The sequence below is a fragment of the Pseudophryne corroboree genome, assembly GCF_028390025.1.
Source record: "Pseudophryne corroboree isolate aPseCor3 chromosome 7 unlocalized genomic scaffold, aPseCor3.hap2 SUPER_7_unloc_2, whole genome shotgun sequence".
Classification (NCBI taxonomy): Eukaryota; Metazoa; Chordata; class Amphibia; order Anura; family Myobatrachidae; genus Pseudophryne; species Pseudophryne corroboree.
In genome coordinates this window covers 664257-686646 of record NW_026967611.1, presented here as the reverse complement: position 1 = coordinate 686646, position 22390 = coordinate 664257, and the positions used below count along the sequence as shown (strand labels likewise).

At 43.3% G+C, this 22390-nt stretch overlaps 2 non-coding genes across 2 annotated transcripts; both read right to left on the bottom strand.

Moving 5' to 3' along the window:
- Nucleotides 1-20354: 20354 nt before the first annotated feature.
- On the bottom strand, nt 20355-20428 carry TRNAN-AUU (transfer RNA asparagine (anticodon AUU)). The gene has a single exon. It is a non-coding gene; the product is annotated as a tRNA-Asn (tRNA).
- A 1095-nt stretch (nt 20429-21523) lies between these two features.
- On the bottom strand, nt 21524-21597 carry TRNAN-AUU (transfer RNA asparagine (anticodon AUU)). The gene has a single exon. It is a non-coding gene; the product is annotated as a tRNA-Asn (tRNA).
- Nucleotides 21598-22390: the final 793 nt, after the last annotated feature.

The window sequence follows — 22390 nt, the reverse complement described above, 5'->3', positions numbered from 1 at the left end:
TTCGGCGCAAATCACATACAGCAGCACTACTGGGCAAACATTAAGTTACTGTGTTATTCCTGGGTTATATAGCGCTGGGGTGTGTGCTGGCATACTCTCTCTCTCTGTCTCTCCAAAGGGCCTTGTGGGGAAACTGTTTTCAGAAAAAGCATTCCCTGTGTTTGTGGTGTGTCGGTACACGTGTGTCGACATGTCTGAGGAAGAAGGCTATATTAGAGAGGAGCGGGAGCAAATTAATGTGGTGTCTCTGCGACAGCTGATTGGATGGATATGTGGAATGTTTTAAATGCTAGTGTAAACTCAGTGCACAAAAGATTAGACAAGGCTGAAGCTTCGGGACAGTCAGGGTCTCAACCCATGCCTGATCCTATGTCGCAGGGACTGTCAGGGTCTCATAAGCGCCCACTATCCCAGATTGTTGACACAGATACTGACACGGATTCTGACTCCAGTGTCGATTACGATGATGCAAAGTTACAGCCAAAATTGTCAAAATCCATTCGATATAGGATTATGGCAATAAAAGATGTTTTGCACATCACAGAGGAACCCCCTGTCCCTGACAAGAGGGTACATAAGTACAAGGGAAAGACGCCTGAGGTAACCTTTCCCCCCTCACACGAGCTGAACGAGTTATGTGAAAAAGCCTGGGAATCTCCAGATAAAAGACTGCAGATTTCCAAAAGGATTCTTATGGCGTATCCTTTCCCATCAATGGATAGGTTAAGATGGGAATCCTCCCCTAGGGTGGACAAAGCATTAACACGCTTATCCAAGAAGGTAGCCCTCCCGTCCCAGGATACGGCTACCGTCAAAGAGTCTGCTGACCGCAAACAGGAGATAACCCTGAAGTCCATTTATACACATTCGGGTACCTTACTCAGACCGGCAATTGCGTCGGCCTGGGTGTGTAGTGCTGTAGCAGCATGGACGGATACCTTATCTGAGGGGATGGATACCCTAGATAAGGATACTATTTTATTGACCCTGGGGCATATAAGAGATGCTGTCCTATATGTGTGTATGCAAAGTACAGGTGGTGCTGCAGGGCTCACAACCTTTTACTTGTCTTGTAGAGCAACTCTGGAGCTGTTATTGGATCCATCTGCTGCAGGCCTTCCCCCAGGAATGCTTGCACTAGTTGTTGCATTTGGTTTGTTGTTTGGGGGTGCTTCAGTATTAGGCAGCCTTCTGCCCTCCCACATTCATCTGAAAATGTGTTCTCCCTGCAGTTGTTGTCCCCAGATGAGAGTTCCCTTTTGCTTCCTCAGTTGAATCTCCTTAACTTGACGGGGGTGTGCCCGAGCAGCCGCCCTCCACAGCCCTATCCCAACACATACTTATCTTGCATATGAGATCTCTTGATCATGAAGATAGTTCTGACAGGGTGAGGTTCATCCATTACATTTTAAAGTAGGAAGGTACAAATTACATATTCGAATTACATATATGTGCTGGATTCAAATGTTTTCCCCCCTTCCTTTCTCAATTGTGCCCATCAGCAGCTATTCTTATGTTGCTGCCAATGGTTGTGACACATTTTTTTCTTCTGTGGGGTACACTGGACTCCACAAGGATTCATATTGGGGTGTAGAGTAGGATCTTGATCTGAGGCACCAACAAGCTCAAAGCTTTTGACTGTTCACAAGATACTCAGCGCCCCCTCCTCTATAACATCGCTTCCATGAACAGGGAGCTCAGTTTGTAGTTGGTGCCTTCAGTAGCAGGCCACTTAACAGGGGGCTGCCTCAGGCATCCTATTCTTAGCTATTAATTTTGACAAGAAAAGAAGAACTTTTTTAATAAGAATCTACAAGGGCTGCAGCAGGCTAGGTCTAATAGACATATTTACTGCAGCTCCATCACTCCCAGCGGCACAGTATACTCCAGTGCCCCGGTTGCTGGGTCACTGCAGCGGAGGCTCCGGTTTCTTCCTAAGGTCAGTCACACACACACCGCCCTCCGGGATCACGAGGCCGCTGATGAAAGGGTGGTAAGGGGCTTCTGTGCCCACTTTATACCGTGATCCAGCGTGGCTGTAGGGGGCGGGCTGTGTGCGCACTAGCGTGGACACTGATTACTGGGCAGCTGCTCCACTAGCCACCAGGGACAGTTAAGGAGCACAGCTCTGGGGGTTTTTCTCCTATATTAACCCCATTTTGTACTACCCGCAGTGCATTGTGATAGGTAATAGGGCCTGATTCAGGTTGGATTGCAATCGCAATAAGCAATCCAACTGCAAAAATTGCTAAGAGCATACGCATCCGCCTGCAGATAATGCGATCGGCTCTGCCTGTCAATCGGTGCAGGGGGGGGTGAGGGGGGTCAACAACACTCCATTTCCAAGTCGGAGATGGAGCGGTGCGGGGGCAGGGTTTCAATATTGGGTCGGCAACGGAGAAACAGGAGGCGTGGTCAGAGCGGCTGCATGACATCACATGGGCCGGACTCCGCCAGTGGAGCCCCAGCGTCACGCAGTAGATTTTGTAGAGGCCGGGGAGGACTTCTGTTCCTGGGAGCTAGCTGTGTTGTGCATCTTTTTTCCTCTGCCCCTACCTCTGGCAAGAAAGGACGCACCTCGCACTTTCTTGTTTCTTTGTGACCGAAAGGACTGCATTTGATAATGCAGAGCTTTCTTATGCTGTGAGGGAACATAAGGTAAAAAATTTGATTTTCCAGCTGTAGCTGTGCGTGTTAATGCTTTGTCCATCCTAGGGGACGATTCCCATCGTAACCTATCCGTTGATGGGAAAGGATACGCCATAAGAATCCTTTTGGAAATCTGCAGTCTTTTATCTGGAGATTCCCAAGCTTTTTCACATAACTCGTTCAGCTCGTGTGAGGGGGGAAAGGTTACCTCAGGCTTCTTTCCCTTGTACATATGTACCCTCTTGTCAGGGACAGGGGGTTCCTCTGTGATGTGCAAAACATCTTTTATTGCCATAATCCTATATCGAATGGATTTTGCCAATTTTGGCTGTAACTTTGCATCAACGTAATCGACACTGGAGTCAGAATCCGTGTCGGTATCTGTGTCAACAATCTGGGATAGTGGGCACTTATGAGACCCTGACAGTCCCTGCGACATAGGATCAGGCATGGGTTGAGACCCTGACTGTCCCAAAGCTTCAGCCTTGTCTAATCTTTTGTGCAATGAGTTTACACTAGCATTTAAAACATTCCACATATCCATCCAATCAGGTGTCGGCGGAGACACCACATTAATTTGCTCCCGCTCCTCTCTAATATAGCCTTCTTCCTCAGACATGTCGACACACGTGTACCGGCACACCACACACACACAGGGAATGCTTTTTCTGAAGACAGTTTCCCCACAAGGCCCATTGGAGAGACAGAGAGAGAGAGTATGCCAGCACACACCCCAGCGCTATATAACCCAGGAATAACACAGTAACTTAATGTTTGTCCAGTAGCGCTGCTGTATGTCATTTGCGCCGAATTATGTGCCCCCCCTCTCTTTTCAACCCTCTTGTCTACCATGGTATAAGCAGGGGAGAGTCCGGGCAGCTTCCTCTCAGCGGTGCTGTGGAGAAAAAATGGCGCTGGTGAGTGCTGAGGGAGAAGCCCCGCCCCCTCGGCGGCGGGCTTCTGTCCCGCTTAAACTGTAAAATTGGCAGGGGCTCATACATATACAGTGCCCAGCTGTATGTATGTTATATTTTTGACAAAAAGAGGTTTATATTGCTGCCCAGGGCGCCCCCCCTGCGCCCTGCACCCTTACAGTGACCGGAGTATGTGAGGTGTATGGGAGCAATGGTGCACAGCTGCAGTGCTGTGCGTTACCTCAGTGAAGATCATGAACTCTTCTGCCGCCTCTGAAGTCTTCTTTTCTTCTCATACTCACCCGGCTTCTATCTTCTGAATCTGCGAGGGGGACGGCGGCGCGGCTCTGGGACGGACGGCGAGGGTGAGATCCTGCGGTACCCTCTGGAGCTAATGGTGTCCAGTAGCCTAAGAAGCAGGACCTTGCAACTCAGAGAGTAGGGCTGCTTCTCTCCCCTCAGTCCCTCGATGCAGGGAGTCTGTTGCCAGCAGTGCTCCCTGAAAATTAAAAACCTAACAAAATACTTTCTGTCAGAAAGCTCAGGAGAGCTCCTGAAAAGCACCCAGTCTCAACTGGGCACAGTATCAAACTGAGGTATGGAGGAGGGGCATAGAGGGAGGAGCCAGTGCACACCCAGAACTAAAGTCTTTCTTAAAGTGCCCATGTCTCCTGCGGAGCCCGTCTATCCCCATGGTCCTTACGGAGTCCCCAGCATACTCTAGGACATTAGAGAAACTAGAATTTTAATACCTACCGGTAAATCCTTTTCTCTTAGTCCGTAGAGGATGCTGGGCACCCGTCCCAGTGTGTACTGTGTCTGCTGTTATTAAATGGCCCTTAACTCCAGAACATTTATGTGGAGACAACTTTCCTGACTTGACCATCTTCCTTGGACGTTTTCCCCCTGTGTGACTGCTCCCCACCTCGAAAGGGTTGCATCCGTGGTCCCTAGGATCCAGTCCTGGATCCCGAACCATCGCCCCTCTAGGAGGTGAGAACTGTGCAGCCACCAATGGAGTGAGATTCTGGTCTTGGAAGACAGGATTATCCTCCGGTGCATGTGTAAGTGGGATCCGGACCACTTGTCCAACAGGTCCCACTGGAACACTCTGGCATGGAACCTGCCAAACTGAATGGCCTCGTAGGCCAAAACCATTTTCCCCAGCAACCGAATGCATTGATGGATTAACACTCTTGCTGGTTTTAGAATTTGTTTGACGAGACTCTGGATCTCCATAGCCTTTCCACTGGAGGAAAACCTCTTCTGTGTCCAGTATCACTCCCAAAAACAACAACCGCGTCATTGGGACCAACTGCGATTTTGGCAAGTTTAGGAGCCAACCATGTTGTTGAAGAACTGTCAGGGAGAGTGCAATGTTTTGTACCAACTGGTCCCTGGATCTCGCCTTTATCAGGAGAACATCCAAGTACGGGATAATTGTGACTCCTTGCTTGCGAAGGAGAACCATCATTTCCGCCATCACCCTGGTGAAAATCCTCGGAGCCGTGGACAGACCAAATGGCAACGTCTGAAATTAGTAATGACAATCCTGAATTGCAAACCTCAGGTAGCTTGATGCAGTGGCTAAATGGGAACATGTAAGTAGGCATCCTTTAAGTTTACCAAAACCATGAAATCTCCTTCCTCCGGACTGGAGATCACTACCGTGAGAGATTCCATCTTGAAATTGAATTTCTTTAGGTAGAAATTGAGGGATTTCCGATTTCAGATTGGTCTGACTGAGCAGTCCGGCTTCGGGACCACGAAGCGGCTTGAATAAAAACCTTCTCCCTGCTGACTAAGGCTGATTTGAACAATCGGTGAGGGGGAACGTCTTGAAACCCCAGTTTGTACCCTTGGGACACTATTTATAAAACCCACGAGTCCAGGTCCGAATGAATCCAGAACTGACTGTAGAGTTTTAGACGTGCCCCCACTGGTGCGGGTTCCTGCAAGAAAGCCCTAGCGTCATGCAGTGGATTTGGCAGAAGCAGAGGACAATCTCTGCTCCTGCAATCTTGAAGAGGCTACAGACCTCTTCCCTCTTCTCCTTCCTCTACCTGCAAAGAAAGAGGAATCTTAACTTCATGCATATCTATTGGGCCGAAATGACTGCATCAGATAATGATGCGTCTTTATCCGTTGAGAGGGAACATAGTGCAAGAAGGTTGACTTACCTGCGGGAGCTGCCGAGATCAAATTAACTAGGCCGTCGCCAAACAAGGCTTCACCTTCATAGGGAAGAGACTCCCTTTCTTCTTGGAGTCAGTATCAGCATTTCCTTGGTGAATCCAGATATACAGGGAATGGGGGGAAGGGGATGTGTTCTGCACCAGCTATTAAATTCTAAATATTTGTATGAAGAGGCCCCAATAAATGTCCATCAGTTATATTAAATATTAATTGTAGGACGTTCGGGGGTGCTACCAGAGACAAGTAATGTTATGCAGGAAAGGAGAAGAGAAAAGAATGTCTCTTTTGCTGGCGCACAAATGATGATTTAAAAATTAACTTTTAATGAATTCGTTAAAATTGTCTAAACACGAAATAAAGTACAATAAGTTTGTATAATGTAATTACCATATATAATAAATGGAAATACATTTATTAATATCAAGGTTCGCTACCTGTGTTGTGTCTTTATTATTGATCCAAATTGACTATATCAATTAGTCTGATACTGAATTACTGGACACTATGTAATATTAGTTGAATGTATATTAGTAATTCACTTGACAAATGTCAGAACCTGGCAATAGTTCTACATATCATACACTTACAGCACTCTTTCCACAATATTTTCCCTTTATTCCAGATCAAATGGTATAATCCCCCACAGTAATTATTCCTGTTGTAGTATAGTACAGTATGGTTGCTGGGGACGTCTTTAATGAAAAGAGAGGGAACATCTAATGTGTCTCCTTATGGGTAAAATACTTGCAAGCTAAGTGCTATGAATAGCATCAGCATGTAGATAAATGCTGAGTGTTAGGTGAGTAATGCAGATAAATAGGGATATCTAATAATTCTATAGAATAGTGGGTGAATTATTAGATATCCCTATTTATCTGCACCTCTAAGCACACTATTTGACTGTCCACACCCTGCTGTGCCTATTACCCATCTCCTCCACCACCCTCAACACTGACCCACACATCATTCACCCACAAAGATACAATAAAGGTAGTTTGGATAAATTAGCTAAATGAAATGGATTTAACCAATTTATCTAAATGACCATTTTTGGATGTTTTCCAGTGTTTGGGAGCAAATGGTCAATTGTCATTTGCTGCCACATATTAGCATAATTTTGTTTCAACTAGAAAAAAAAATTGGACAGATAATCTAAGTGTGGATCCAGTTTAATGCTGATTTCAGAGCCAACTATAGACTTGATTGAGGTACTGTGTCCCCGGTACCAAATACCAATTAAAATAATATTGTGAGGTGTGAGGTGTTCAAAAAAGACTGAACATGAGTGGAAATTATGGTTATTGAGGTTAATAATACTATGGGATCAAAATGACCCCCAAATTCTATGATTTAAGCTGTTTTTTAGGGTTTTTTGAAAAAAAACACCCGAATCCAAAACACACCCGAATCCGACAAAAAAATTTCGGTGAGGTTTTGCCAAAACGCGTCCGAACCCAAAACACGGCCGCGGAACCGAACCCAAAACCAAAACCCGAAAAATTTCCGGTGCACATCACTACTTAATTAGAACTTCGGTCAATGTGAATTAATTATTGGACTCAACCATGGTTATCCTTAAAACCCAGGGGTCTATTTAAGATCGATCTTAATCGATGTTGGGCTTCCAGGTTGAAAAAAACACACATTTACTAACATTTTAAAATTTATATAAAAAATCATCTGTTCGTAAATGCAGTGCACATGGTTTTGCCCAACTGCTAACAAAAGTCCTGCTGCGATCAACTTGGAATTACCCCCATCGATTGATGTTTTCACACTGCTCGTTCCAACCCCAAAAACTATGAAGAGGATGGGGGCATATACGCAGGGTCCATCCTGTGCATGTGCCTACATTTTCTCCGGGTGCCCCGCAGAAAATGCGAATGCCTCTGCCTGTCAATCAATAGAGGGCGTACCTTCGCAGGTATATCGCGATCATGAGCCATGTCTCCCATTTTTGTCATTATAGGTGCTCTGTGAGCTGCTGACCATGCCCCAGCCCCTCTGTCTCCCGTGAATAGACATTGGGGCTTATTCAGACCAGATCGCTTCAATTTATTTTCACCCAGCGGGCAATCAGGTCTGCACTGCACATGCGTATGCGCCACAATGCGTAGGTGCGACGGTCCGGAGATCACAAGAAGATTGACAAGAAGAGGGTGTTTGTGTGGGTGGCAACTGAATGTTTCTAGGGAGTGTCCGGAAAAACACTGGAGGGACCCGGCGTTTTGTGGGAGGATTTGTGACGTCACCTCAATGGCTGAGTAAGTGCTGAGCTGTGCAGCTCTTGTGCACATGTGATCACACACCTGCACAGCAAATTTTCCCTTCCGCTGTAGGCGGCAACCACCTGATCACAGGGATGCAAAAAACACACCCTAGCGATCAGGTCTGAATTACCCACAATGTGCATATTTGCAGAGCAACAAGCTACAGGGAGCCTTCCACCCCCCCCCTTCCCCATGACTATGGGACACTGGGGGGGGGGTTATTTGGGTTAGCTGGACATTCCCCAAAAAAGTGACTGTCCTGCAAAAATTGGGTTAGTTGGGAGGTATGTGCAAATACATTTATTGTTTTGCATGCAGGGTAAATACTGGCTTCTTTGACATTTAGCCACAAATGCTGCACAGTTGAATTACAGTATTACACTGCAATTAACAGTTATGCTAGGACATTCCTTCTCCCAAAATCTACCTCTCTCTGCATGTTACATCTGTCCCACAGTGGCGTGCGGTGAGGTCAGTGGCTAGTGAGGCACTACAGCCATAATGTCCGCCGAATCCTGCCGATGACCCTTAGCCAATGCCCGCTACTGCCTCTGAGCCGATACCCACTGCCACCGCCAATGGCTTACAAACTCTCCCACAATCAACTGACCCAGCCCTCCACCACTAATTTCTATCTCAGTCCGATGCCGCCAATGCCCGCTGCCTGCCTGCTCATTGTTCTTGTGATATATTATAAATTTTTAAAGAAAAAAAATGAGTGTTTGGGACTGGGAAGGGTGAGGGAGGAGGACATGAATGCAATTTTGTTGTCCAGGGCTTCCATTAACTTAAAGGAGAAGGGTCTGAATGGGTTAAAAAAAAATGTGTGAGGTCCCCCCTCCTTAGTATAACCAGCCTCTTTGAGCCGGTCCTGGTTATTTAAATACTGGGGGAAAAATTGGACAGAGGTTCCCCGTATTTAGACAACCAGCACCGGGCTCTTAGACGGGTCCTGGTTCCAAAAATACGTGGGACAAAAGATGTAGGGGTCCCCCATATTTTTAAAACCAGCACCGGGCTCCACTAGCCAGAGAGATAATGCCACAGCCAGGGGACACTTTTATGTAGGTCCCTGCGGCCCTGGCATTACCCCTCCAACTAGTCACCCCTGGCCGGGGTTCCCTGGAGGAGTGGGGATCCCTTAAATCAAGAGGTTCCTCCCCTCGAGGCACCCAAGGGCCAGGGGTGAAGCCCGAGGCTGTCCCCAGCACCCCTGGGTGGTGGGTGCCGGGCTGATAGCCATATGTGTAAAAAAAGAATATTGTTTTTTTTTGTTGTGGAACTACAAGGCCCAGCAAGCCTCCCCCACTTGCTGGTACTTGGAGAACCTCAAGTACCAGTAGGCGGGGAAATAACGGGCTCGCTGGTACCTGTAGTTCTACAACAACAAAAAATACCCAAATAAAAACACAAACACACACACCGTGCCAGTAAAATTATTGAGACAAGCTGTAGCATGTGGATGCATGTAACCCTATAAAAGTGATGGATTGGGTGACTATTACAATACCCACTGTTGCTGTCTGAAAAATGATGGATATATAGATTGCTCTGCCGAGATATGTTTTTTTTCTAAAATGCACCACAGGTATGGATGGATAGTATACTTGACGACAAAGAGGTAGGTAGAGCAGTGGCCTACTGTACCGTACTGCTATATATTATATTATTTATTATTATTATCCTTTATTTATATGGCGCCACAAGGGTTCCGCAGCACCAAATTACAGAGTACATAAACAAATAATCAAACAGGAAAACAGCAACTTACAGTTGATGACAATATAGGACAAGTACAGGGTAAATAAACATAGCTACATCAGCAGATGACACTGGAATAAGTATCAGGTGGCAGAAGACTGCTGGATTTGGTGCAGCTGAAGATTATTAAATTAAGAAAAGAGTAAGCACATGAGGGAAGAGGGCCCTGCTCATGAGAGCTTACATTCTAAAGGGGAGGGGTAGACAGACAGGGGTGAGACAGATGGGGTACATAGAGAGCGTGGAACAGAGGTTTAGGATGAGATTTGGCTGGGTTTGGTGAAGAAGTGGGTCTTGAGAGCCCATTTGAAGTTTTGTAGAGAGGTGGAGAGTCTGAGGAGGAGAGGTAGGGAATTCCAGAGAAGTGGTGCAGCACGTGAAAAATCTTGGAGGTAGGAGTGGGAGGAAGTAATCCGTAGGCAGGAGAGTCGGCGTGCATTAGCAGAGCGAAGAGGACGGGTGGGAGTGTAAAGCGAGATAAGATCAGAGATGTAGATGGGAGAGGAGTGGGTGAGGGTTTTGTAAGCAAGTGTGAGAAGCTTGAAATGGATTCTGAAAGGGAAGGGGAGCCAGTGAAGGACTAGTAAGAGAGGAGAGGTGGACGTAGTGCATTTGGTGAGGAAAATGAGCCGGGCAGCAGCATTGAGGATAGATTGGAGTGGAGAGAGGTATTTGTCAGGAATGCCAGTCAGGAGGAGATTACAGTAGTCCAGTCTGGAGATGACCAGTGAGTGGATAAGAGTCTTAGTAGCATCCTGGGTCAGAAAGGGTCTGATCCTGGAAATATTTTTTAGATGAAAACGGCAGGTTTGTGAGAGGTGCTGAATGTGTGGTTTGAAGGAGAGGGAGGAGTCAAGGATTACTCCAAGACAGCGCACTTGGGGGGAAGAGGAGATAGTAGTGCCATCAATAGATAATGAGATTGTAGGAGGTGAGGTTATGCGGGAGGGAGGGAAGATGATCAGCTCGGTCTTAGACATGTTAAGTTTAAGAAAGCGCTGGGACATCCAGGAAGAGATAGCAGAGAGACAGTTGGAGATATGAGTGAGGAGAGTAGGGGAGAGGTCTGGAGAGGAAAGATAGATTTGAGTGTCATCAGCATAGAGATGATATTGGAAACCAAAAGAACTAATGAGCTTACCTAGTGAGGACGTATAGAGAGAGAAGAGGACCAAGGACAGAACCTTGGGGTACCCCTACAGTTAGTGGAAGTGAGGGGGAGGTGGAGTCATGAGAGGAGACAGAGAATGAACGGTCAGAAAGGTAGGACGACAACCAAGAGAGGGCAGTGTTACGCAGACCAATGGAGTGAAGGATTTGCAGTAGGAGAGGATGGTCCACAGTGTCAAAAGCAGCAGAGAGATCAAGTAGAATAAGTAGAGAGTAGTGTCCCTTAGATTTAGCAGCATGGAGGTCATTGCATACTTTTGTAAGGGCAGTTTCAGTGGAGTGGAGAGGACGGAAGCCAGACTGGAATGGGTCAAGCAGTGAGTGTGAGGAAAGAAAGGAAGTAAGGCGGTTGTAGACAATACGCTCAAGGAGTTTGGAGGCAAAAGGGAGAAGAGAGATAGGTCGGTAGTTGGAGAGAGTGTTTGGATCAAGGGTAGGTTTTTTAAGAATAGGAGAGATGAGAGCGTGCTTGAAGGCAGAGGGGACAGTGCCTGATGAGAGGGAGAGATTGAGAAGGTGGGAAAGATGGGAACAAGCAGAAGAAGAGATGTGGCAGAGGAGGCGGGAGGGGATAGGGTCAAGTGGGGAGGTGGTGAGGGGACAGGAACGAATGAGGGCCATGACTTCCTCTCCAGATGCATGGGAGAAAGATGACAGAGTTGGTGCGAGGGATGGATGAGGGTTGGTAAGGGATGGGAGAAGGCTGGTTACTGACAGTCTGGTGTGATGTGATGTCCTGACGTATGGAGTCAATTTTGGATGTGAAGTAAGTGGCAAAGTCAAGAGCAGAGAGTGAGGAAGGGAGACGAGGTGGAGGTGGGCAGAGGAGTGAGTTGAGAGTGGCAAAGAGGCGCCGGGGGTTGGAAGACTGGGAGGAGATGAGGTTCTTGAAGTATGACTGTTTAGCAAGAGAAAGGGCAGCACTGAAGGATGAGAGCATAAGTTTGAAATGGAGGAAGTCTGCCTTAGAGCGTGATTTCTTCCAGTGTCGCTCAGCAGTACGTGAGCATTTTTGCAGATATCTGGTGCATTTGGTGTGCCAGGGTTGAGGTGTTAATTTGCGAGGGTGAACAGTGGTTGGTGGAGCAACAGAGTCAAGAGCAGAAGTAAGGGAAGCATTGTATGTGGAAGTGGCTTGTTCAGGGCATGAGAGAGAGAGAGAATAGGAGAGAGAAGTGAGTCAAACAGGGAGGAAAGGAATGTGGTGTCAATAGCTTCAATGTTACGCTTAGTGATGGTAGCCTTAGGAGGTTGAGATGGGGAAGTCGAGAGAGATAGGTTGAAGGAGAGCAGGTGGTGGTCAGAGAGGGGAAATGGGGAGTTGGAAAAATCAGAAATATCACAGCGGTGAGTGAAGACCAGATCCAGTGAGCTCCCATTCACATGGGAGGGTGAGGAGGTCCACTGGGAGAGACCAAGTGAAGAGGTGAGGTTAAGGAGTTTAGAGGCAGGGGATTGTGTGGGGATGTCAATTGGGATGTTGAAATCGCCTAGGATAATGGTGGGAATGTCAGAAGAGAGGAAGTGAGGAAGCCAGGAAGCAAAGTTGTCGATGAATTTGGAAGCAGTGCCAGGGGGGCGGTAAATGACAGCTACTCTAAGATGGACTGGTTGGAAGAGACATATGGAGTGGACCTCAAATGTAGATAATATAAGGGATGGTTCTGGTGGTATGAGTTGGTAGGAGTAACTAGAAGGTAAAAGGACCCCAACACCACCCCCATGGCGACCCCCAGGTCGGGGGGTGTGTGTGAATGTAAGGCCCCCAGCAGAGAGAGCAGCAGCAGCACAAGTAGTATCAGAGGGCGTAATCCAAGTTTCAGTAATGGCTAGTAGGTGTAGGGAGTTGGAAATGAAAAGGTCATGAGTGGGGACCAGTTTGTTACAAACGGATCTGGCATTCCAGAGGGCACAGGATAGGGGGTATGAGTTTGTGGGAGAGATGTGAATTAGATTTTCAGGGTTGCTGTAGCGATGAGGTGGGATTAACTTTGAGGGCAGGGATGAGAGAGTAGTGATGGTACGGATGCCAGAGATAGGAGGGGAAACTGCAGGAGGTGGGCAGGGAGGGAGGTCAGTGTGATGTGGATGGGGGTGTGGGGAGGTGACAGGGAAGGGAGAGAGGGAGCAGGGCTGAGTTGTGGGGTAGCAGGACCATGGGGCAGAGGTGAATGAAAGTGGGGTAACAGGAAAGGTGGGGGAAGGAAACAGAGGGATGGAGGGGAGACAGAGGAGGAGGTGGAGGAGACTAGGGGGGAAGGATAAAGATACATTATTAGGTAGACACTGAGTGATGTGGGGAGTATAAGAAAGCATTCACATAGTGTTAAGTAGGTAAATAGGTTGAGGGAAAGTGGAAGTAGGAGAGGAGACTGTAAGGGAATCCGAGTAGAAGAATTGTAGAAATGCAGGTGAGAAAAGCAGTGTAGGCTCAAGGGGTGTAGATTTAGTATGAAATTAGTCAAAAGCGTAGATAAAGTGGGTGCAGAAATGTATTTGGAGTGTAAGAAATGAAAGGATTGTGAGAGGTTTAAGAAGCAATGGTAATTATGTTAGATGTTTTAAGTGTTTGCAGGTAAAATTGCATTGGTGCAGCTGTGCTTAAAAAACAAAATTACAATAATACAGATACAGGCATTTGTAGGTGAAATGGATGGTTTATGAAATGTCCAAGTAAGGTAGTTCTGTGCTATGTAATCAGATGCAACAATCAGGAGGTGAGTGATCTGAGGAGTAAGTGACTCACATTTGTTATTAGTTCTTCAGTTTTCTTTGTTTTGTTAGATTGGCGTGCTTCTGTTTTCCTTCTTTTTCACTTCGATTGAACGCTAATTGAACACTACTGTTATGTGTCAATTTTATCACGCTTTTATAAAAATGCACGCTTAGATCAATAAATGCACAGCCAAATGGCTTTGCACAGCCTACACCATTGGACTTTAGTAGAAGACTATTACAAGTGAAACCAATAATTGAAATCTGTAACCACACCCCACCCCCTCAAATGCCAGGCAATAAATTACCTTAAAAACAACAACCAGGCATTCCACAAAGATTAAACTGGGTCTATATCATTCAAAACTTTAAAAAAGTACTTCAAAATCACATTCTATGCAATAATGTTTCAATTTGCATTACCCAGCAGAATTAGCTTTGCATATATAGATATAGTGCAGCAGAATAGATTGGTGGTTGTAGTCAATTGTAATTACCCAGCAGAATTAGCTTTGCATATATAGATATAGTGCAGCAGAATAGATTGGTGGTTGTAGTCAATTGTAATTACCTGTAGGTGACAAGAAGAGAAGAAACGTCAATTCACAATCGATATCAGCTGAAGATAAATTAACGCTGATTGAACGCTGCGTTATGTGTCAATTTTATCACGCTTTGATAAAAATGCATGCTTAGATCAATAAATGCACAGCCAAACAGCTTTGCACATCCTACACCATTGGACTTAAGTAGAAGTCTGGTGGTCAGCAAAATTTTGCACTGTCCTCCTACTATATATAGTGCGCACAACTACTAAAATACACCACAGGTATGGATGGATAGTATACTTGACGACACAGAGGTAGGTAGAGCAGTGGCCTACTGTACCGTATTGCTATATATTATATACTGGTGGTCAGCAAAATTCTGCCCTGTCCTCCTACTATATATACTGCGCACAACTACTAAAATACACCACAGGTATGGATGGATAGTATACTTGACGACACAGAGGTAGGTAGAGCAGTGGCCTACTGTACCGTACTGCTATATATTATATACTGGTGGTCAGCAAAATTCTGCCCTGTCCTCATACTATATAATACAATGCAGCACAGATATGGAGCATTTTTCAGGCAGAGAACGTAGATATTTTCAGCACACTGAGCACAGATATTTGCAAGCACACTGAGCACAGATATTTGCAGCACACTGAACACAGAAACTGAGAAAACGCTGCACGTCCTCTCCCTATCATCTCCAATGCACAAGTGAAAATGGCGGCGACTCGTGGCTCCTTATATAGAATAGAATAGCTGCTGACGGGCACGATTGAGGGAGGAAAGGGACATTTGAATCCAGCCCATAGATGCAATGTGAATATGTAATTTGTACCTTCCTATCTTAAAATGTATATACAGTGTATATGTCACAACTGAGGGCCTGAGCTGACTGGAGGCAGCCTCAGTTGTAGGGGCTGAGGTGTAGTGGAACCTGGGAGGTTGTATCAGACCCCTGGACATGTAAGTTAAATGTAGAAGAATTGCCCGAAGGCGTGCCCACGACAACCAGGATAAAAGTCAATGATGTTTATTTTGACAAACTCCATGCATCACAGCAGTAATAAAAGAGAAACATAAAATCAGCAGAGAAATAATACAGTTCCTGGGTACTACAGGAGGACAAGGACCACAGGGCTCTGGTAGTATGAGACAGTTCTTATTATCTTCTAGTTGGAAAGTCCTTACCAGGCCCGACTGTAGCAATGGAGATAGCCCAGGATCATACTAGCTGGTGTTCCAGGAAAAGCTGGGCTGCTGTGGATAAAATGGCTGCTGTTGGTACTGGCTGAAACCAGACTGATGTAAGCACGGAGTGGATTGCTGGATGGAACCAGCCAAATAATAAATGAAGCTTGAGAGCGATGAAATATGATTGATATATGGAGTTTGAGAGCGGTGAAATAATAGTGCCGGTGGTGAGTGGTAATCTGCGGAAATGATACCGGCACTTTAAGAAGAGCTGATCTCTGCTGGAAGCTAGGCTGGAAGCAGGTAAATCTGTAACTGGAAACAGATGAGTCCCAGAGGACTGGAGAGTCAGGCTGCACCGCAGGTGGTAGACTAGAGCGGGTCTCTTTAGTGGAGGTTTGGAGATGGTAACTGGAACCTGGAAAACAACCACGGGAGAGAGACAAACTGGAACTAGGTTTGACAACCAAATCACTGATGCCTTCCTTGCTCAGGCACAGCAAGGAAGGGATTGGCTAGGCAATTATGCAGATTACAATGGAAACAGCGGATTGGTGGAAATGAACAGGTGACAGAATCCAACATGGCTGCGCCCATGCAGACACTTGGAGGGAAGATTGGTTTGATAATCCATGTGGGAACTTTAACAGCAATGGCGGCGCCGGCCACAGTAAACAGGAGACGCCAGACTGATGAGTGCACATTTGAACCACGCGGGCAACAGCGGAGGCCGCGGCTGACATAAGCGCCACTCTGACATCCTGCATGCAGAAACTCAGGGACGGCGGCGGAGGCCGCGGGAGATGCCATTCAAGATGTAACATGGCGCCGCTGTGACAGCGTCTCAGAGTGACAGGAGAGGAGGCAGGAATGGGGACATCAGAATAACAGATGGGATCCGGTCCTGGAGCGCTGAGCCAGCCTTAGGAGGCATCTGAAAGTAAGTTATGGCGTCCAGATACCCGGATCGTGACAGTATACACTAGAGGTCTTTCCGAACCCCCTAATCCTAACATTGTAATTTGCTTTAGGGCGCACCTCCAATTAGTCTAGTGTTTCTTGCTGCCTTTCCAATGAAGCAAGTTTAATTTAGTAATAGGTGAAAAACCATCCTTACAAAGGTGTTAATCAGAGACTTGGCTTTGTGGACACTTTTCAGAGAACAAATTTGTTAGCATAAAAATAAAGCCAGAAAATTAAGAGCTGTTTAATCACTCAATTGGATTTTTTTTGCCAGCATATTTCTTTTTCTCTGCAACCCACTGCTAAATTGTGCTTCCTAGCTGTTTTTATAAAATCACTGAATCAAATCTAACTCTGATTACATCAGAGAAGGCCAGGTACCCTACACCAGAACAGGGGGTTTGAAATTTTGACTTGTCTACTTAAAGATCACCAAAATCTGATAACAAGGTCAATTACGTCCCTGGGTGGGATTGAACCACCAACCTTTTGGTTAATAGCCGTGCACACTAACTGATTGCGCCACAGAGACACTTTGCAAAAGTCCATACTGACAAAGGCTAATAAGCATTCATCTAAAACGTTTCCTAGAAAAACTTTAAATAGTCAATAATCTGGAGAGTTTTTGTAAGATGTTTCTTCCATCAACCAACGAAGAAACACATTGGTACTTTCCCATGATGAGTGAGTGCTTCAGGATCTCTTGCACTTACATGTGCAGCAGAGTACAGCAATGGAAGCATGCTGGGCCCATAACCCAGCGGTAGGCAGATTGAAACTATCCTCTGCTATATGCATTTTTTTTTTGTTAATTAAATTAATCCAAAACTGGGATTGATATTTTGGCTCTTTTATTTTTACTTAAAGTACAATAACTTTTACCATTTTAATTTGTTTTAATAGTATATTGACAGTATTGTTTTCTTTCAAAAATCCACTTAATTTTCTTTACCCTATTATTAAAATGGTAATTGACAAAAACAAACTACATTGTCACCAGAAGAGCAATACAAAATGTACAAGTGATATATTAAAATCATCTTTCCAGCTTGAATTTCAATGATGCATTGGGGCAACGATTTTGTGAGAAACATCTTCACCCTTAAATAAAGATTTTCTTAATTCCTTACCTGTGTGCTAATTAGATATCACCTTGTTTTCACATTAAACAGACGTCCACATGAGAAAGCAGCAAGGATACAGTGGCGTTAATGTTTCCTGGTGTCAACCTGTATTATTTCAGTAGACATTGAAATGAGGATGCATCTTGCTGCCTTTCCAATGAAGCAAGTTTAATTTAGTAATAGGTGAAAAACCATCCCTACAAAGGTGTTAATCAGAGACTTGGCTTTGTGGACACTTTTCAAAGAACAAATTTGTTAGCATAAAAATAAAGCCAGAAAATGAAGAGCTGTTTAATCACTCAATTGGATTTTTTTTGCCAGCATATTTCTTTTTCTCTGCAACCCACTGCTAAATTGTGCTTCCTAGCTGTTTTTATAATATCACTGAATCAAATCTAACTCTGATTACATCAGAGAAGGCCAGGTACCCTACACCATAAGAGGGGGTTTGAAATTTTGACTTGTCTACTTAAAGATCACCAAAATCTGATAACAAGTTCAATTACGTCCCTGGGTGGGATTGAACCACCAACCTTTTGGTTAATAGCGATACACACTAACTGATTGCGCCACAGAGACACTTTGCAAAAGTACATACTGACAAAGGCTAATAAGCATTCATCTAAAACGTTTCCTAGAAAAACTTTAAAAAGTCAATAATCTGGAGAGTTTTTGTAAGATGTTTCTTCCATCAACCAACGAAGAAACACATTGGTACTTTCCCATGATGAGTGAGTGCTTCAGGATCTCTTGCACTTACATGTGCAGCAGAGTACTGCAATGGAAGCATGCTGGGCCCATAACCCAGAGGTAGGCAGATTGAAACTATCCTTTGCTATATGCATTTTTTTTTGTTAATTTAAGTAATCAAAACTGGGATTGATATTTTGGCTCTTTTATTTTTACTTAAAGTACAATAACTTTTACCATTTTAATTTATTTTAATAGTATATTGACAGTATAGTTTTCTTTAAAAAATCCACTTAATTTTCTTTACCCTATTATTAAAAGGGAATTGACAAAAACAAACTACATTGTCACCAGAAGAGCAATACAAAATGTACAAGTGATATATTAAAATCATCTTTCCAGCTTGAATTTCAATGATGCATTAGGGCAACGATTTTGTGAGAAACATCTTCACCCTTAAATAAAGATTTTCTTAATTCCTTACCTGTGTGCTAATTAGATATCACCTTGTTTTCACATTAAACAGACTTCTACATGATAAAGCAGCAAGGATGCAGTGGCGTTAATGTTTCCTGGTGTCAACCTGTATTATTTCAGTAGACATTGAAATGAGGATGCATCTTGCTGCCTTTCCAATGAAGCAAGTTTAATTTAGTTATAGGTGAAAAACCATCCCTACAAAGGTGTTATTCAGAGACTTGGCTTTGTGGACACTTTTTAGAGAACAAATTTGTTAGCATAAAAATAAAGGCAGAAAATGAAGAGCTGTTTAATCACTCAATCGGATTTTTCTGCCAGCATATTTTTTTTCTCTGCAACCCATTGCTTAATTGTGCTTCCTAGCTGTTTTTTATAAAATCACTGAATCAAATCTAACTCTGATTACATCAGAGAAGGCCAGGTACCCTACACCATAAGAGTGGGTTTGAAATTTTGACTTGTCTACTTAAATATCACCAAAACCTGATCACAAGGTCAATTATGTCCCTGGGTGGGATTGAACCACCAACCTTTTGGTTAATAGCCAGACACACTAACCGATTGCTCCACAGAGACACTTTGCAAAAAGTACATACTGACAAAGGCTAATAAGCATTCATCTAGAACGTTTCCTAGAAAAACTTTAAAAAGTCAATAATCTGGAGAGTTTTTGTAAGAATTTTCTTAAATCAACCAACGAAGAAACACATTGGTACTTTCCCATGATGAGTGAGTGCTTCAGGATCTCTTGCACTTACATGTGCAGCAGAGTACTGCAATGGAAGCATGCTGGGCCCATTACCCAGAGGTAGGCAGATTGAAACTATCCTCTGCTATATGCATTTTTTTTGTTAATTAAAGTATTCCAAAACTGGGATTGATATGTTAGCTATTTTATGTTTACTTAAAGTACAATAACTTTTACCATTTTAATTTGTTTTAATAGTATATTGACAGTATTGTTTTCTTTCAAAAATCCACTTAATTTTCTTTACCCTATTATTAAAATGGTAATTGACAAAAACAAACTACATTGTCACCAGAAGAGCAATACAAAATGTACAAGTGATATATTAAAATCATCTTTCCAGCTTGAATTTCAATGATGCATTAGGGCAACGATTTTGTGAGAAACATCTTCACCCTTAAATAAAGATTTTCTTAATTCCTTACCTGTGTGCTAATTAGATATCACCTTGTTTTCACATTAAACAGACTTCTACATGAGAAAGCAGCAAGGATGCAGTGGCGTTAATGTTTCCTGGTGTCAACCTGTATTATTTCAGTAGACATTGAAATGAGGATGCATCTTGCTGCCTTTCCAATGAAGCAAGTTTAATTTAGTTATAGGTGAAAAACCATCCCTACAAAGGTGTTAATCAGAGACTTGGCTTTGTGGACACTTTTTAGAGAACAAATTTGTTAGCATAAAAATAAAGGCAGAAAATGAAGAGCTGTTTAATCACTCAATTGGATTTTTCTGCCAGCATATTTTTTTTCTCTGCAACCCATTGCTTAATTGTGCTTCCTAGCTGTTTTTTATAAAATCACTGAATCAAATCTAACTCTGATTACATCAGAGAAGGCCAGGTACCCTACACCATAAGAGGGGGTTTGAAATTTTGACTTGTCTACTTAAATATCACCAAAACCTGATCACAAGGTCAATTATGTCCCTGGGTGGGATTGAACCACCAACCTTTTGGTTAATAGCCAGACACACTAACCAATTGCGCCACAGAGACACTTTGCAAAAAGTACATACTGACAAAGGCTAATAAGCATTCATCTAGAACGTTTCCTAGAAAAACTTTAAAAAGTCAATAATCTGGAGAGTTTTTGTAAGAATTTTCTTAAATCAACCAACGAAGAAACACATTGGTACTTTCCCATGATGAGTGAGTGCTTCAGGATCTCTTGCACTTACATGTGCAGCAGAGTACTGCAATGGAAGCATGCTGGGCCCATTACCCAGAGGTAGGCAGATTGAAACTATCCTCTGCTATATGCATTTTTTTTGTTAATTAAAGTAATCCAAAACTGGGATTGATATGTTAGCTATTTTATGTTTACTTAAAGTACAATAACTTTTACCATTTTAATTTGTTTTAATAGTATATTGACAGTATTGTTTTCTTTCAAAAATCCACTTAATTTTCTTTACCCTATTATTAAAATGGTAATTGACAAAAACAAACTACATTGTCACCAGAAGAGCAATACAAAATGTACAAGTGATATATTAAAATCATCTTTCCAGCTTGAATTTCAATGATGCATTAGGGCAACGATTTTGTGAGAAACATCTTCACCCTTAAATAAAGATTTTCTTAATTCCTTACCTGTGTGCTAATTAGATATCACCTTGTTTTCACATTAAACAGACTTCTACATGAGAAAGCAGCAAGGATGCAGTGGCGTTAATGTTTCCTGGTGTCAACCTGTATTATTTCAGTAGACATTGAAATGAGGATGCATCTTGCTGCCTTTCCAATGAAGCAAGTTTAATTTAGTTATAGGTGAAAAACCATCCCTACAAAGGTGTTAATCAGAGACTTGGCTTTGTGGACACTTTTTAGAGAACAAATTTGTTAGCATAAAAATAAAGGCAGAAAATGAAGAGCTGTTTAATCACTCAATTGGATTTTTCTGCCAGCATATTTTTTTTCTCTGCAACCCATTGCTTAATTGTGCTTCCTAGCTGTTTTTTATAAAATCACTGAATCAAATCTAACTCTGATTACATCAGAGAAGGCCAGGTACCCTACACCATAAGAGGGGGTTTGAAATTTTGACTTGTCTACTTAAATATCACCAAAACCTGATCACAAGGTCAATTATGTCCCTGGGTGGGATTGAACCACCAACCTTTTGGTTAATAGCCAGACACACTAACCAATTGCGCCACAGAGACACTTTGCAAAAAGTATATACTGACAAAGGCTAATAAGCATTCATCTAGAACGTTTCCTAGAAAAACTTTAAAAAGTCAATAATCTGGAGAGTTTTTGTAAGAATTTTCTTAAATCAACCAACGAAGAAACACATTGGTACTTTCCCATGATGAGTGAGTGCTTCAGGATCTCTTGCACTTACATGTGCAGCAGAGTACTGCAATGGAAGCATGCTGGGCCCATTACCCAGAGGTAGGCAGATTGAAACTATCCTCTGCTATATGCATTTTTTTGTTAATTAAAGTAATCCAAAACTGGGATTGATATGTTAGCTATTTTATGTTTACTTAAAGTACAATAACTTTTACCATTTTAATTTGTTTTAATAGTATATTGACAGTATTGTTTTCTATCAAAAATCCACTTAATTTTCTTTACCCTATTATTAAAATGGTAATTGACAAAAACAAACTACATTGTCACCAGAAGAGCAATACAAAATGTACAAGTGATATATTAAAATCATCTTTCCAGCTTGAATTTCAATGATGCATTGGGGCAACGATTTTGTGAGAAACATCTTCACCCTTAAATAAAGATTTTCTTAATTCCTTACCTGTGTGCTAATTAGATATCACCTTGTTTTCACATTAAACAGACTTCCACATGAGAAAGCAGCAAGGATGCATTGGCATTAATGTTTCCTGGTGTCAACCTGTATTATTTCAGTAGACATTGAAATGAGGATGCATCTTGCTGCCTTTCCAATGAAGCAAGTTTAATTTAGTAATAGGTGAAAAACCATCCTTACAA